Consider the following 14777-nt stretch of genomic DNA (forward strand, 5'->3'; position numbering starts at 1 on the left):
TCTAAAGTTGGGTTGCCAAATACTATTAGGAGAAGTGATGTTTGTATATACTCCAATCCGAGTCGCGTAGGTTTCCATAGTAACTGTATGCTAATTGGGGCGGCTGTGATTGAAGAGAAGCCTTTTAAGAACTACCCATGTTTATGTCACCTACTGCCTTGATAAAGATTTGTAGAAATTGAAACGCGTTGGTGGAGGAGGTGACTGAGAGGAAGCATGCAGATTGTTTGAACTGCTTCGGGAACTTATACTCTGTGGGCTAGATTTACTATCAGGCGTGATGCATGGCGGCTTGAAGCCGCCATGCATCGCGGCGCTTTTCCGGCGGGTTTGCATTGCAAACAGCCGGATTTACTAATGGGCGCATATCAGCTTCAATTTGAAGCCGCCGGCGATGTCACGGCGGGATGTAATGCTCAAAGCCGCCGGCGGCTTTGAATAGAACATGGCGCTTTTGCTTTAAATGACGGCGCTTTTGTGTAAAGGCGGTTTTTTTTGAAAATTACACCTGTATCCTGGCCTGTTACTATTGGCTATTTTCAAAGTCAGGAGATTTGACATCATAAGCCCTATATAAACCACTGGCCTGACACTTTTTTCTCTGATAGGGTTTAGAGGAGTTTTGTGAGAGGAGTTTGGAGGATAGTGGTTTGCTGAGAGTTGGTGAGAGTTGGAGTTGGAGTTTGGTGGATTGGTGGAGTGATATCTGTTTGAAGTGTGAGTAGTCCTGTGTTTTTTTTCCTGTTTTGTACATTTATTTTCTCATTTATTTTCTGTCTTGTATTTTTTGTATTTGACTTGTCCTTTGTCTGTGTTACTTGTGTGTGACTGTGTGGAGAGTGTGTCTGTAGGTAGTGTAGTTTGTTCTTTGTGTTTGTAAGTCCTTCAGTGTTTTGTGTTTTTCTGTCTTCTGGGTAAAAATGTCCAGAGATAGGAGGGGAGAACAGGCTGAGGAGAGGGAGATGGAGGTTGAGGGGTCAGAGGAGGGAGAGGGAGAGGTTGAGGAGACAGGACAGGGCAGGAAGACCAAGACAGGGAGGAATGTGCGCTTCTCACATGATGAGAATTGTGTGTTGGTGCACAACATCATTCCCTGCTACGAGGTCATCCTAGGGAACCTGGCAGCCCGGACTCCTCTAAGGCGGCGTCACCAACTGTGGGGGAGAGTCTGTGATGCCGTGAACGCGGTGGGCCCACTGAAGCGGACAGTGGCACACTGCCGCAAGCGCTTCTCTGATATTAAGAGGAGGCTTAAAGAGAAGATTGCCCAGGAAAGGAGGTCGACAAGGCGCACGGGTGGTGGCCCCCCACTTCGTATGGAGTACACCACGTACGAGGAGGAGCTGCGCCAGATAATGCCGGCTGAAATAGTAGAGGGCATAAATGTCCAGGACACCGACTCGCCCTCTTTTGGCCAAGTAGTTGGTGAGTTATTTGTTTTTTTTACCCTAACAGTATTTTAACTGCTTTTCTCTTTTCAAAACTGCTTTTCTCTTTTTAAAACTGCTTTTCTCTTTTTAAAACTGCTTTTCTCTTTGCAAACGTTTTTTCTTATTATTTTTTTTTTTTTTTTTTTATTTTCAAAGTGTATTTTTGCCTCTAATAGTTTGTAAAGGGTTTTTTTTCTCATAGAAAAAAAAATACAAAAATTGCAAACACATTTGTGCAATAAACAGTATATTTGGAAACCGTTTTTTTCTGGAAATACATTGTATGCTTTTTCTAATACATCCAGAATCGCCAGGACCGCAGTTCAGTCCCAGTGCCAGACCTACACCTCCACCTTCAGCGAGAGATTCGGGCACAGACGAGCAAGCAGGTGCGTGATTTCTGTTTAGGAGAGAAATAATGGAGTTACTTGATTTTCTGTGCAAATGTTGCTGTCAATGTTTTTTTTTTTTTCTTTTTATTGTTTGCAATGAGAAGTTTGGGCTACATTTTACTAAACTGATATGTTGCCTATAGAAACCCATCAGAATATACCTTTACTTTATTTATTGCATTCAACAAAATGACCGCTAAAATCTGATTGGTTGCTATAGGCAACATCTCCACTTTTGATAGCATGCAGTTTAGTCAAAATAACCCAGCATGTACTACACAGTCCAAATGATAATGGGTATTAAAAGGATAATAAGTGCATCCGTAAGCAGGTAGCATAGGACTAGAAATCAGGAATGCAAACATTGTGAAAGAATCTGTAGTTGCTAAAGATTATTCTTTCCTATTCAGTGTTCAGAATGCAATATACAAACATATTATATACTATATACTTACCGTCATTTTTCATACACAGGGCCCTCTTCATACCAGCCACCTCAGGCGGAGTCCCTGGAAATGTCCCCTGAGCCAGAGGATCTAACAACCATCACCCTGGTAACAGTGGATGCCCCTGTGTCTGGCCTCCAGGAAGTTTCACCTGGCCCTGCTGAACCATCACACCACCAACCTGCACCTGCACCTATGGACCCAGCCAGAGAAATGGCGCTGTCTATTGGCGCATTCCAGCAGCAACAGACATTATTCATGGACAGGCAAACTGGCCACATGTCACAAATTGCGGCCCAGTTGAGGCGAATACACCGCTCCACTAGCCAAATCCTTGCTGCAATAAACCGGCTGGCAAGCGCTTTGGAGCAGACGAATGTGCAGCTGGCCCAAATGTCTGGGTCTGTGGACGCCATGCATTCCTCCGTTCGTGAGGGGAATGCCAATGTTATCCGGCTGGCAGGCCAACTCCAGCAGGAACTGATTGCCCGCTTGCCGGCCCCTTTTTCATCGGCCTCCACCAGTACTGCTAGTACGCCGACCAGATCGACATATAGCACTCCTCCAAGGAGAGGTGCTCGCACCAGGGGTGGGCGAGGGAGGGTAGAGAGTGGCCCTAAGCACAGTGATATGCCAGCGAAAAGACGGCGCTAGGGCAAAAAATTTATTTTTGGGGAATGTGTTGTGTAAGCGTTATACTTTTTCTTTTATTATGTTGTAATGCAATAAATGCTGTTATATTTCATTCATATCATTCTTTATTTTCTTCCCATTAAACAAGAGTATACTGTTTTCTTTAAAACGATACACTAATTTCACGTACACATTGACCTCTAACTGTCACTTTACAGTGATTTTAACTATTACAACATTCACAGTACACACTATCCTCTGTTTAAAGGGTCCAATTTTATTAAAATATTCCATTAATAAAACCATTGCACTGACATAAAATCAAAAACCAATATATGTTTTTTATTGTATGCACTTACATTTAAAGTAGTTTGTAATGAGACGGTCTCAAATCTGCCTCCCCCTGTGTGCTCTGCACATCACCAAATGGGACACGGGCCCTACTTGTTCACTGTGTACTGCAATAATCGGTGGGGTAAGTTGATGTAAAGCTAGATTATGTATCAGACAATATCAGACACCTTAACAGGTGCATACATAAGCACCCCACCAAATATATCTAGGAACCTGGTTTACATGAGTACAAACATTGGTACTACATCAGGCAAAGATTCCAGATTCATACGCACTTTAAATGCACGTGGAGTAAACCGTTACATCAGTAAATAGGATTCAATAATACAGGATGGGAAAAAAAAAAAAAAAAAAATCCTCAAATTACATGCCAGTTTGCCCATTTCCCATATACAATCCTAAAGGAGGAAACTTTGCACAAAATGGCTCTTTCTCTTATGTTAGAAATGGCTAAATAGTTCAAACAGCACATTGTTTGAACAATCTCGCTGCTCACAAGCAGCGCTTTCATTTTGGTCTATTGAATGGCGGTTTTCCGGCGGCTTTATAAACCCCCTAATAGTAAATCCGGCTGTTTGTATGTAGAACATTGTTGAAACCGTCATGGCGCTTTATACAGAGGCGGGTTTGGAAACATCATTTTTGGCTGTTTGGACGGCGGGTTTAGCCTTAGTAAATCCGGCGATGGCTAAACCGCCGCCAAACCCGCCGAAAGTCGGCGGGTTTACAAACATGCCTGATAGTAAATCTAGCTCTGTGTGTTTTGTGGCGTGCAGCGGTGACCAGCCGGCTACCCGATCCTTGGAGAGGGATATTGAGGTCTCTCTACATTCCTATTTATATCTGACACCGGTAAGAGTCCAACTGGAACAGTTATATCAGCGGTCTTCTCTCTGAGAAAGTTTTAAATTGTTTTATGTGAAGTGTGGCGCTGTGAATATATTAAAGTATTTTAGTGAGATAATGCACCATTTGGAGCATATTTTTTTCTTCTTTTTTGGAATATACTACCAAGAAATTGTGTGTGGATATTATTGAAGATCTCCATATGTGCTTCCCCTCGAGTCGGTGAATTTGAAATCTCCCCTGTGTGAGTGTTTTACTTAGCGGGGATTGATTGGTAGCACACGGAGGTGATATTATTAAGTCTAAATACCACACGGGTGGTTTTTGGTATTTGATTGTGGCAGATTGCACATTGAATATATGGTAATACCATCTTTCCATTTTTATTTATATGTATAAACATCGGTGGATCATAAAAACGTCTGGACACTGACTAAGTACATCATCAGTACACTGACTAAGAACTTTGAGAAAATATACGGACAGTGAATATTCCTCCTTGTTTCTTGGATCATTGTAACTTTTTGGATTTGTAATTCATGAAGGTTGGATTTGAAGGATATTTATATCATGTATCTATGCTACAGGTCATGTAGTTTAATATAAGCGCCTTGTCTGTTTACTAATTATACATGTTGCTAGCTATGCTTGTACTCTGATGGGTTGTAAATAAGTGGACAGCGGCCGCTCAATATTAGTCAGCGCAGGTATATCCATATTTTTATACATAATCTACAAGAACAGCACCATTGTTTCCCCAAAGCATTTGGTTGGTGCATGAAAACAACACTTTGGGGTTACCAAGAACAAATAATAAATTGGAAGGATGGCACTGGCAGTGGAACAGCATATTGGGCAACAAGAAGTTAGGTGTCTACAACCTGATCATCTATTTCATAAAAGAACAGAACACAATAAAAGCCCAAATTGATAAAGTGTCTGCCAACACTAGAAGGACACCACCATGCAGGGAGCAGAAAACAAGGGAAACTGCCTTACAAACCTGCATTAGGCAGAGAGAAAATGTGGACCTGATGACATTTTTAAGAGGGATAGCATATAACTTACATATTTGTAGTACCTGATCAGCATTGACACCTGAAAAACCACCTGATGAGTGTGTATTTAGCAAAAATGTCTGCAAATTGCCAATGTTATCCACTCTTCAACCATGGTAAACCATTAAGTGTGGATGTCAAGCTTCCTTTCTGCAAATTACCGTTAAGTGTGTACTTTGAGCAATGACTGAACATGTGCAATGCTGATAGCTACGCTACCACATTTAAAACAAATTTAAATATCCAAAATTACTGTTTTCAGAAAGTTTGACATTAACTGTTTTACTGTTTTAAAAATAGGAAAAAGGGCATGTATGCCAAGAAGAGGAGGGTCAATAATTTGAATTGAGGCCAATGTGAATTTGAACAATGAAATGGATCTATAAAATATAGTGGATGGCAAGTATTTAATGACATATTTACTGGGGCCATTTCTACACTAAATCTTTTGTTCTTATCTTTTAGAATTTTTGGAAGAAAAGCTGTACAGGAAGAAGTGCATTCACAAGAGGGAAAGGTTACCAGTGGAGTACCCCAAGGATCTGTACTTGGATCAGTGATTTTTAATATCTTTATTGAAGACAATGTGCAATGGTATTCAAGGGAAAGTATGCCTTTTTGCAGATGACAATAAGATATGCAACAGGGTAGACACACCAGGAGGGTTAAAACAATTGATTGATGATCTAGGTAGACTAGTGGTCAAGAGAGTGGCAACTACAGTTTAATGCCAAAAAATGCAAAATCATGCTCTTGGGTCTCAAAAATCCAAAGGCTAAATATAGTGTTAATGGCACTAAAATGGAAACTACTGAAAAGGAAAGGGATCTAGGAGTCACTATTTCAGGTGATTTAAAGGCAGGTAAGCAATGTAACAAAGCAATGAGGAAGGCAAGTCAGATGCTTGGTTGCATAGGCAGAAGAATCGGTAGCAGAAAGAAGTAATAATGCCATTGTATAGGTCATTGGTACAGCCTCATCTAGAATACTGTGTTCAATTCTGGAGGCCATATCTCCAGAAGGATATAAATACATTAGAGACTGTACAAAGAAGGGCAACTAAAATGGTGCATGTCCTACATCACAAAACTTACCTGAAAGACTCAAAGATCTTAATATGTATAGTTTGGAGCAGAGAAGGGAAAGGTGGGCCATGATAGAAACTTTCAAATATATCAAGGGTTTGAAAAAGGTACAGGAGGGAAACATTCTTCAATGGAAGAGAAGTACCTGAACACGAGGACATGCACTGAAACTGGAGGGAAGTAGGTTCAGAGGAAATTTGAGGAAAAACTACTTCACAGAAAGGTTAGTGAATAAGTGGTGTAGCCTCCAATCAGAGGTGGTAGAGGCTAATACAGTAGAGCAGTTTAAACATGCTTTGGATAGACATAAGAATATCCTTATGAAGAATAAATGATCCAATAGGGTTTAAGGTACTATAGGTCAATAAAAATATGGGTAGTCTAGATGTGCCAAGTGGTTCTTATCTGCCATCAAAGTCTATGTTTACTCTTTATTACTTTTCAGCAGAGCTTTGCCAGGAGCTCAGGCTCCCTCCACAGCAGATCACACCTCTTGGCATATTTACCTTGTAGGTTCAATGATCTAGCCCTGTTTTCTTAGTTTGAGTCACATGGCAGATCATGGCATACCACTCTCATCTATAGTTTCTGTGATGAGCAGCAGCTGCTCACAGGTGAATTTGGCTCCCCATGTCTGCCACTGAATTAGATCTTCAACAATCCAAAATCAGACTGGCTGTATGAGAAGACAAGGGCTGTCTTTGACAATATTAGCACGCTGATGCACCACAGTGGATCTCCTAGATCCCTTAAGTAAAAAACAGACAGCTTATCATAGTGGTAAACTTTGCAAACGTCCGCAAACATGTCTAATAATGCAGGATATAAAGCATTATAGGTGAAAAGCACTTTGAAATACATGCCATTTTCAAGTATATTGTTCTTAAATAAGTAATAACATGAGTTAAAGTGAAAAATGCTGTTTATATGTACATCAGGGTATTTTCATCCAATGGTAGAATAATAAAGTGCCCACAGTGCCCATTTGAGTACCCAACTGAATGAAGTCTGGGACATTCCTGCAACAACACCCACGGTAGTCTGGAAAGACCCAGACGCACAGAAATATTTCACAGCCCACAGTTTAGTCAGTGGTGGTATTGCTGTGTGGATGTGGCTCATAGGCTCTAGGTCACTCTGCAGAGTGTCCATGATGATGTGAAGTGGTAGCCTATAGCGGTGAATCACCTCTGCATCTGGAATCCGAAAGAGGTTTACACATGACTCTTTGGCCTGTGATGTTATTGGTGTTGCTGGTGTCTGAGGCGACGATGTCTTGCAGTCATATACAAGGACACTTCAGTCACGATGTTCCATGTCAGAATATGATGCAAGGAAAATAATAAGAACTGTCTAAGTGATGTTAAAATAATTTTCATATAATACACAGATAACACTATTACCATAATGTTGTAAAAATGAATTAGTACATTTCAAACTATAACATTTAAAAAATAAAATAAACCTTACTACAGGTAGTGCATTCACGAGTAGTTTGAAATGGCAAAGCTAAAAAAAAATAACAACCATAGCACTGTGTTTTAAAGATACGTAATGCAAATGTTGATGACTGTTGAGTGAGCAAACACAAAGGCATAAGCCTAGCGCAACATAGTTGCAATGTATTTGTTAAGTATATACAACTGTGAACATTCTGTTTGCCAGTGGGATACACACATGTACAATTCTTAATAAACATTTATATATCTACACAGTAGCATTCCAGTCTGTCTATAGTACTAACTGCTACAAAAACAGACATGCAATCAATTATGTATTATAGCTGTGCTCAATGATTGCAGTTGTATCTGCTATGGAGATTCTTTTGCAATCATCCAGTCAGAAGTGATAGTGGTTTCAGTCATCATTATTTGTGGGTATTTGCAGCAGCCCTGTAGCAGGTACAAATATTAAGCTTCACGCATGTCTCTGCTGGTCTGCATCGGACGCATTTGTGAGAACATGCTCTTCCTGTGCTTGGCCTATGTTAGACAGCCCTTCTATCACCAGTTCCGCCTCTTTAGTAGTAAGGTGTCGCAAGTGTCAGATACACCCAGATACGCAAACTGGTGTACGTAGCCGCATAATGTCTTGAATAAAAGACAAATCAGTTATATATTTCATAAACCACTCTCATTCCAGGATCTATCTGTTCTATCTTTCTAAAAATTATAAAATATTCACAAACATTGGATACATGACTAAATGCTTATTTCTCTAGACACGAAAAATCCTAGAACAAAGTCTTTTGTAAAACATCTGCATTGTCCCACTAGAGCCTGTTGCGGAATCTTACAATGCACACGTCTGTTCTTCTCTGATCACTGCCAACTTGTCTTGAAATATAAAAATATTTTGTTGCACCATTGAAGTCCAGAAGAAACAGCAAACTCTTTCAGCCAGCTTTAGTTTCATTCACAGCTATAAATTGAAAACAGAGACAGGGAAATTAACCTACTTTACTTTCATATTAAAATATTTTTATACATTCAAGGCCTTTTAATAAAAAAAATCTTCTGTCACATATTTGCAAAATTAGAAAATGCAAACATGCCTCTCATCTAATCATGTGTAAAAAATACTAATCATAGTTGCATTTTAAAATTAATTATATTGTATAAGTAGTGTTTTGGCTGGGCCATAGCACTGCAGACATTTACTACAAATTTCATATGTTATCAACAAAATAGCATACTAACCTATCATAAGTCTCCTGAAGAGATAGAAGAATCAGCAGTCAGTGGAGCAAAAGGCTGCTAAGTGAACCTAGGTGGCCAGTAGGTTGCCACTCTACCTGTAAAGTGGCCAGCTACTGCTCCTCTTACATGTAACGGGCTGGGAATGTGGAGCAGAGAAAGCCACTGCCCACCCATCCCTCTTGTCTGCTAAGATAAGAAGCGGGTGACAGGCGCAGCTCCTGTGGTTTGATAAAACTACCCCATAGGAAAAATTACAAACAGTTATAATTTTTTAAATTATTGTATTCACCTGTGCTGTCCTGTGATTATATTGCCTACTACAAACAGTACATTAACATTAACTATACAATAACCGTTTATCTTTATTTATCCTTTTGTAATCCATATGAACCATGAATCTCCTAAATACATAATATAGAAAAAGTACAATGATTTAAAAATATTATGTACAACAGCCAGCTGCTACTTTTATCTAATTTAAATAGGTAAAAGACAAATGACTATTGGTTTATGCATAATTCCAAAAGTATCTGAAATAAATTCTGTACCAAAAAAATAAGACATACATGATATGATAACTATAGAAGAAAGAGGGAAGAAAATGGTAGGCTGCATATTATGTAACCAAGTACTCATCATAAAGTAAGAAATTAAATATCTATATATGTTTAATTGTGCATATTTACAAATGAAAATGTGTTTTGTATTATCAGCATTGTCATTGAGTGTATTTATATTGTATTACAAGCTATAGGCTCAATTTAGCAACCATTGATGCTATCATTATTTCTAATCATAACCCATCCCATTCAAATCAGAATAAGAAATGCTATTGAGTTTTGGAATCTTTTAGAATTACTTATTCACCACCTAGTCAATCTAGGCATAGCAATGGGCTGCACAGTTTAGGGGCAACATAGAAATTATTTAATTTTATTTGATTTCTCCTTTCAGTTTTGTATTTTCTGAACTTGGTTTATAATAACAACTTATTTTTCCCACTAAAAATTACCACTGGTCCCCAGTCCCTTGTGTTCTTTCAACAATATGGGTTATTTAAAATATAAAGGTGAATTGCATACTGTAATATTTTGCAATATGAGTTAAGTCCCTATCTTTGTAACGGATCTTTTGCCCTGAATGTATTGAAGTGCTTAGAAAACTCTCTTTCTGCATCATGAAAGCTTGCCATTTAGCAACAGCTGATGGGAATAAGAGCAAGTAATCACAGAGTAGCACTGATAGTGCTTTTAAGCATTTTATCAGGTCCTCTGCCACAGACAGAAGAGAAAAGAAGGGTGACCTACAAATGGCCACAGTGAGTCCAGTTGGCATAAATCCTCCCACTAGGATTTTGCTTAACTAGCCTTCTGCTCCACCCTGATAATGGGAGATTAGCTAGTACTAAGAAATAATTCTGTAATCCTTGCATTATATTCCTCAGACATCGATCTAGCCTTAAACACTATAGTAAATGGTGGCTCTGACACAGATCAGACTGATAAATTGTTAAAAAAAAAAAAAATCAGTTCAAAGTGCAAGATCATGCTGGTCCTCTATTGTTGCTGGACAAGAGTGAAAGAGGAGGAAACTCAGGCTCCTCCAAAGATACACTAATGGCCACAAAATTAGTGCTATTGGAATATATAAGCAGGTGACCCTTATTGAGCGGCAAACTTAATTTGACACTTTTATGACCTATTTGAAACTAATTCATTGGGAAATTCAAGACCGGATACAAGCCCAAAAAATCCCATATCTCAAGAGGGGCTAGATAGAGCGAGCAGATCCATCCACTGCAGGCTGGAAGAGCCTTTTGAAATCTAGTAGGTTTGTCCTTGAGAATCCATAATTGTCAGCAATTGAACTACAATTTAAAGTTACTATAACTGCACTATTGTGCTGTAGTTTATTTTTTTCTTTTAAGCATTTGTTTTTGCTTAGTTACCTATTTAGTGCACACTGGACCCAATAAAAATATTACAACAGGCAACAATATAAATTAAACATTTAGACTGTGTTGAGTAGAGTTTTCTATGGCTTATATATATGTGTAACCTCTACAGCACCTTGAAAAGCACGTATTCATTTCTCACACTAGGTTTTGGTAAATAATTAGTTTTAATATATTGCATGGTATACTATGCAAGAGTGTAGCTATTACCTACCATAAACATGGATGAAGTTGTCATGTTAGTTTGGGGTATAACTAGACAGAATGGTAAAAGCCTGGTATAAATGTAACATTAGAGCTTGTCTCAAAGGAAAAACATTCTCCTTAGAATCATACTAAAAAAAACATTACCATGCCAATTTAAACTAATGAAGATACAAACATTTCTTAGGTTATATACATATCAAAACATAATAACTGAAGAGGTTACTGAAAATAAAAAGAATCCTAAGTACCCCAAAGACATAAAATAGTATCTTTACAGCTCAGGGATGAGCATAACCCCAAAATCATTGAGAATCCACTGTCCAGCCAATTTTTCACGCTTCAGCACTTTTTCATATGAACTAGTTAGTTAACACCTAAAAAGTGTAAGTGCAATACTTTTTTTTTTTCGGTGTTCCTAAGTGTTTACTAATTCACATTGTCATTATCAATATTTTATACATAAGTCTGGAAAATGGAGTACAAAGTAGTAACCTCTACTTCTGTTAGTCAATAAAATAATACAGGGAAAGTAACAATAATGTCTTTCATTGTTCAAATGACATTAATAGAAAGGTTTATGGTAGTTTGTGCAAAGGCAGAAGGAGAATGATATCCACAGATGGAGAAAAGTTGCTTAAGTGATTTCATCTTGCTTGATTGTATTTGATCTTATTCAATTTCTGCAACTGAACCTCACAATTGCAACACCAACTGGTAGTCAAAAGTCTGGTGAGTTCTAACCCAATGAGTTACAAAGCCTGTGGGGGTCTGAGGTAGATAAGTGCTGGTCACGTGGCAATAGAAGAAACAGTATTGTCTGTTATCAGTCGGCAACTGCCCAGATGTGTCGTACACAGTACTGCAGATAACCAAGTACACAGTTTGTTCCAAACAATCATGCTCTACTTGCAGCTTCCATAACATTGCAGACACAAGATTGCTTTATTCTCCAGTTGTCTTCAATCATTTTATTGGGTATGGTGCATGTATCTTTCTAAATTTTCTAATTTTGTTTGGAAGTGCATCTTTTATTTTGAATTAAGGTGTCTGATAGTTACTACCTTACAAGCTGTATACATTGTTATAGCACATCACAATTCTCTGCACTTGTGATGTCTAGTATGACACGGGTAAATTTATGTGTGTACTGTGATGAGTGTCATTGCAATGGACTATCCCTAGAATGATTCTACTTATTAAAACAATTGACCACCATGGTTCCCAGGCAGCAGATAGCCAGTCAAGCACTCTTAAATTCCTGTCCCACAGGTGTTTCAATCAGCACCAATCAATTGATCTTGTTTTTCACAGGGATCATGTGACCAGCTTGTGAACACTTCTTGTTTTTTTCCAACACCCTAAAAAACTAAGCACACAAAAGAATCATCATCATCACCATTTATTTATATAGCTCCACAAATTCCGTAGCGCACATCAGTCCCTGCCCCATTGGGGCTTACATTCTAAATTTTCTAACACACATACAGACAGACAGGGAGAGACTAGGGTCAATTTTGGTATCAGCCAATTAACCTACCAGTATGTTTTTGGAGTGTGGGAGGAAACCGGAGCTCCCGGAGGAAACCCACACAAACACGGGGAGAACATACAAACTCCTCACAGATAAGGCCATGGTCAGGAATTGAACTTATGACCTTAGTGCTGTACGGCAGAAGTGCTAATCACTTAGCCACCGTGCTGCCCAATTACAGTTCATGAAAATCACTGACATTTATTTCTAGTTAAGAATTGTGTTTTTTTTTTTATAACTAATATAGTAATATGTACAGCTCTGTTCTATGTCCATTTTTAAAACAAATGTCAGCTGTTATCTTATGGGTTCTTTAGGATCACATATTTTTATCATATTTAATGTTTTATCTCCTTGATAGATGCTTGGGGCACTTTCCAAGAAAATAAATGAACAATAATCACCTTATTTGTCTAATCCTGAATTCCAAACTTCCGGGCAAACCATTTATTTACGCAATGGTAATTAACATGTCTAAATAGGGATAAATAACTCTGAACCAAGCATAAACAATACTGCACTCCTGTGAGATAATAGTAAAATGCTGAGTGTCCCCTAAAGTGGCCAATGGTCATACTACTGTTCTACCATGGTGCAGGTCATGTTCTTGATGAATCTGTTAAAAAAGAAATCCATAAAATCAAAATCTCATAATCTCCATGCCCTATAACAACATTTTGGTAGGGATCTGACAATGCCTCTCTAACCTACAGTGCCCTCTTCTCTGCTCTCAATAAAACATGTACTGACTCAGAAGCGGCCTCCGTTCTGCTCTTTTGAGAGCAGAGTAGAAGCCTTGGGGGAAGATGGGGCCTTGAAGGAGAGGGGCTGTGTTCTTCTGCAATCAACATAGGAAAGACTGCTGTAGGGAACACCAGTGGTATAGTTTAAACCAAGATTAGATCAGCAACTGATTAGACCCATTAAAGTTTCCTGGGAGCATTAAAGGTTTCTCCTAATTAAAAAGCAAATATCCATTTCACTTTTGGTTAAATCCCAGAGTTACACTGTTTGTTTGAAAGTAAACATGTGTTTATTTAACAGTTTTGCTATTTTTTCTGTACAAGGCACTCAAAACACAATCATAATTATTTCAAAAGCCTACAAATAGAGAGCAATATATGAATATAGATGAAAACAGCATATGATATAGTAGACCAAGTTTAAAACAAATATATGTTGTGACCAACACACAAGTAACATTGCTCTGGTTTTTATATTGTAATATTAACCAAATGTAAATGGGTTAATGCAGTACAATAAGAGAAGACTGTGAAGTTGTTAGTTTTAATATGCAAATGTTGAATAATTCCAGAAGATGGGAGTGTTACTAACAGGTGTTAGCCATATGTGGAAGCATGCTTACACCATGTTAAGCAGTGAATGAGATGTTTCCCATAAGCGTGATGTTAAAATTATAAACTTACTAGTCAAACTAATTAAATTGCAGAATCAAAGGCTTAGTGATGTCAAATAAATTAAGGCAAATCAAAATAAATAATTCATGTTATTACTTATTTTGCTAGGGAAGAATACTTATGTTGTTAATTACCTAAATTATATCTAAAATATATAGGGGGAAATTATAATCAAAATATGTGGGTGAGACAGGGTGAATTTGTTGCCCATAAAATAATGGGACAGCACACTTCTATGCATAAACAGCAATTTTATGGTCATTTGGCTAACACAAAATTAAGCAATAGTGGATTGTTTTATCCATTATGACTAGGAATGTGCAGACTTGGTTTTCTAAAAACAGAGCCCCCCCCCCCCCCCCCCAAACATCACAAATCCGAGTACCGAGCTGGCTCTGTAGTTTCCCGCTTCCATGGAACTAAAATCAAGGCAAAACGTTGTTGCATACTCGAATCACGCGGGTTTTGGATTCCATAAGTACCTCCCTTCCCTGGAGATCTGCCGCCATTGCTCAGACAGACAATGGAGGAGTAGCAGTGTTCTTGTCAGTCTCCAGTGCCATTGATTGTTCATTGTCATTGCTCACACAGAAACAGGGAGAGTAGTGTTCTTATCACTCTCAATTCTCCAGTGACATTGCTCATTGCCATTGCTCACACAGAAACAGGGGTAGCAGTGTTATTGTCACTCTCCTGTCTCCAGTGCAATTGCTCTGTGCCATTG

General features: G+C 38.5%; 1 long non-coding RNA gene across 1 annotated transcript in view; it reads right to left on the reverse strand.

Annotated features, from left to right (window-relative positions):
* Nucleotides 1-7727: 7727 nt before the first annotated feature.
* Nucleotides 7728-14777, reverse strand: part of LOC142150080 (uncharacterized) — a 493307-nt gene continuing 486257 nt past the window's right edge. Inside the window, exon 4 of the long non-coding RNA XR_012691002.1 lies at nucleotides 7728-8665. This is a non-coding gene — a long non-coding RNA (uncharacterized LOC142150080). The remainder of the gene's footprint in view (nucleotides 8666-14777) is intronic.

Source organism: Mixophyes fleayi, chromosome 4 (genome assembly GCF_038048845.1).
Source record: "Mixophyes fleayi isolate aMixFle1 chromosome 4, aMixFle1.hap1, whole genome shotgun sequence".
NCBI lineage: Eukaryota > Metazoa > Chordata > Amphibia > Anura > Limnodynastidae > Mixophyes > Mixophyes fleayi.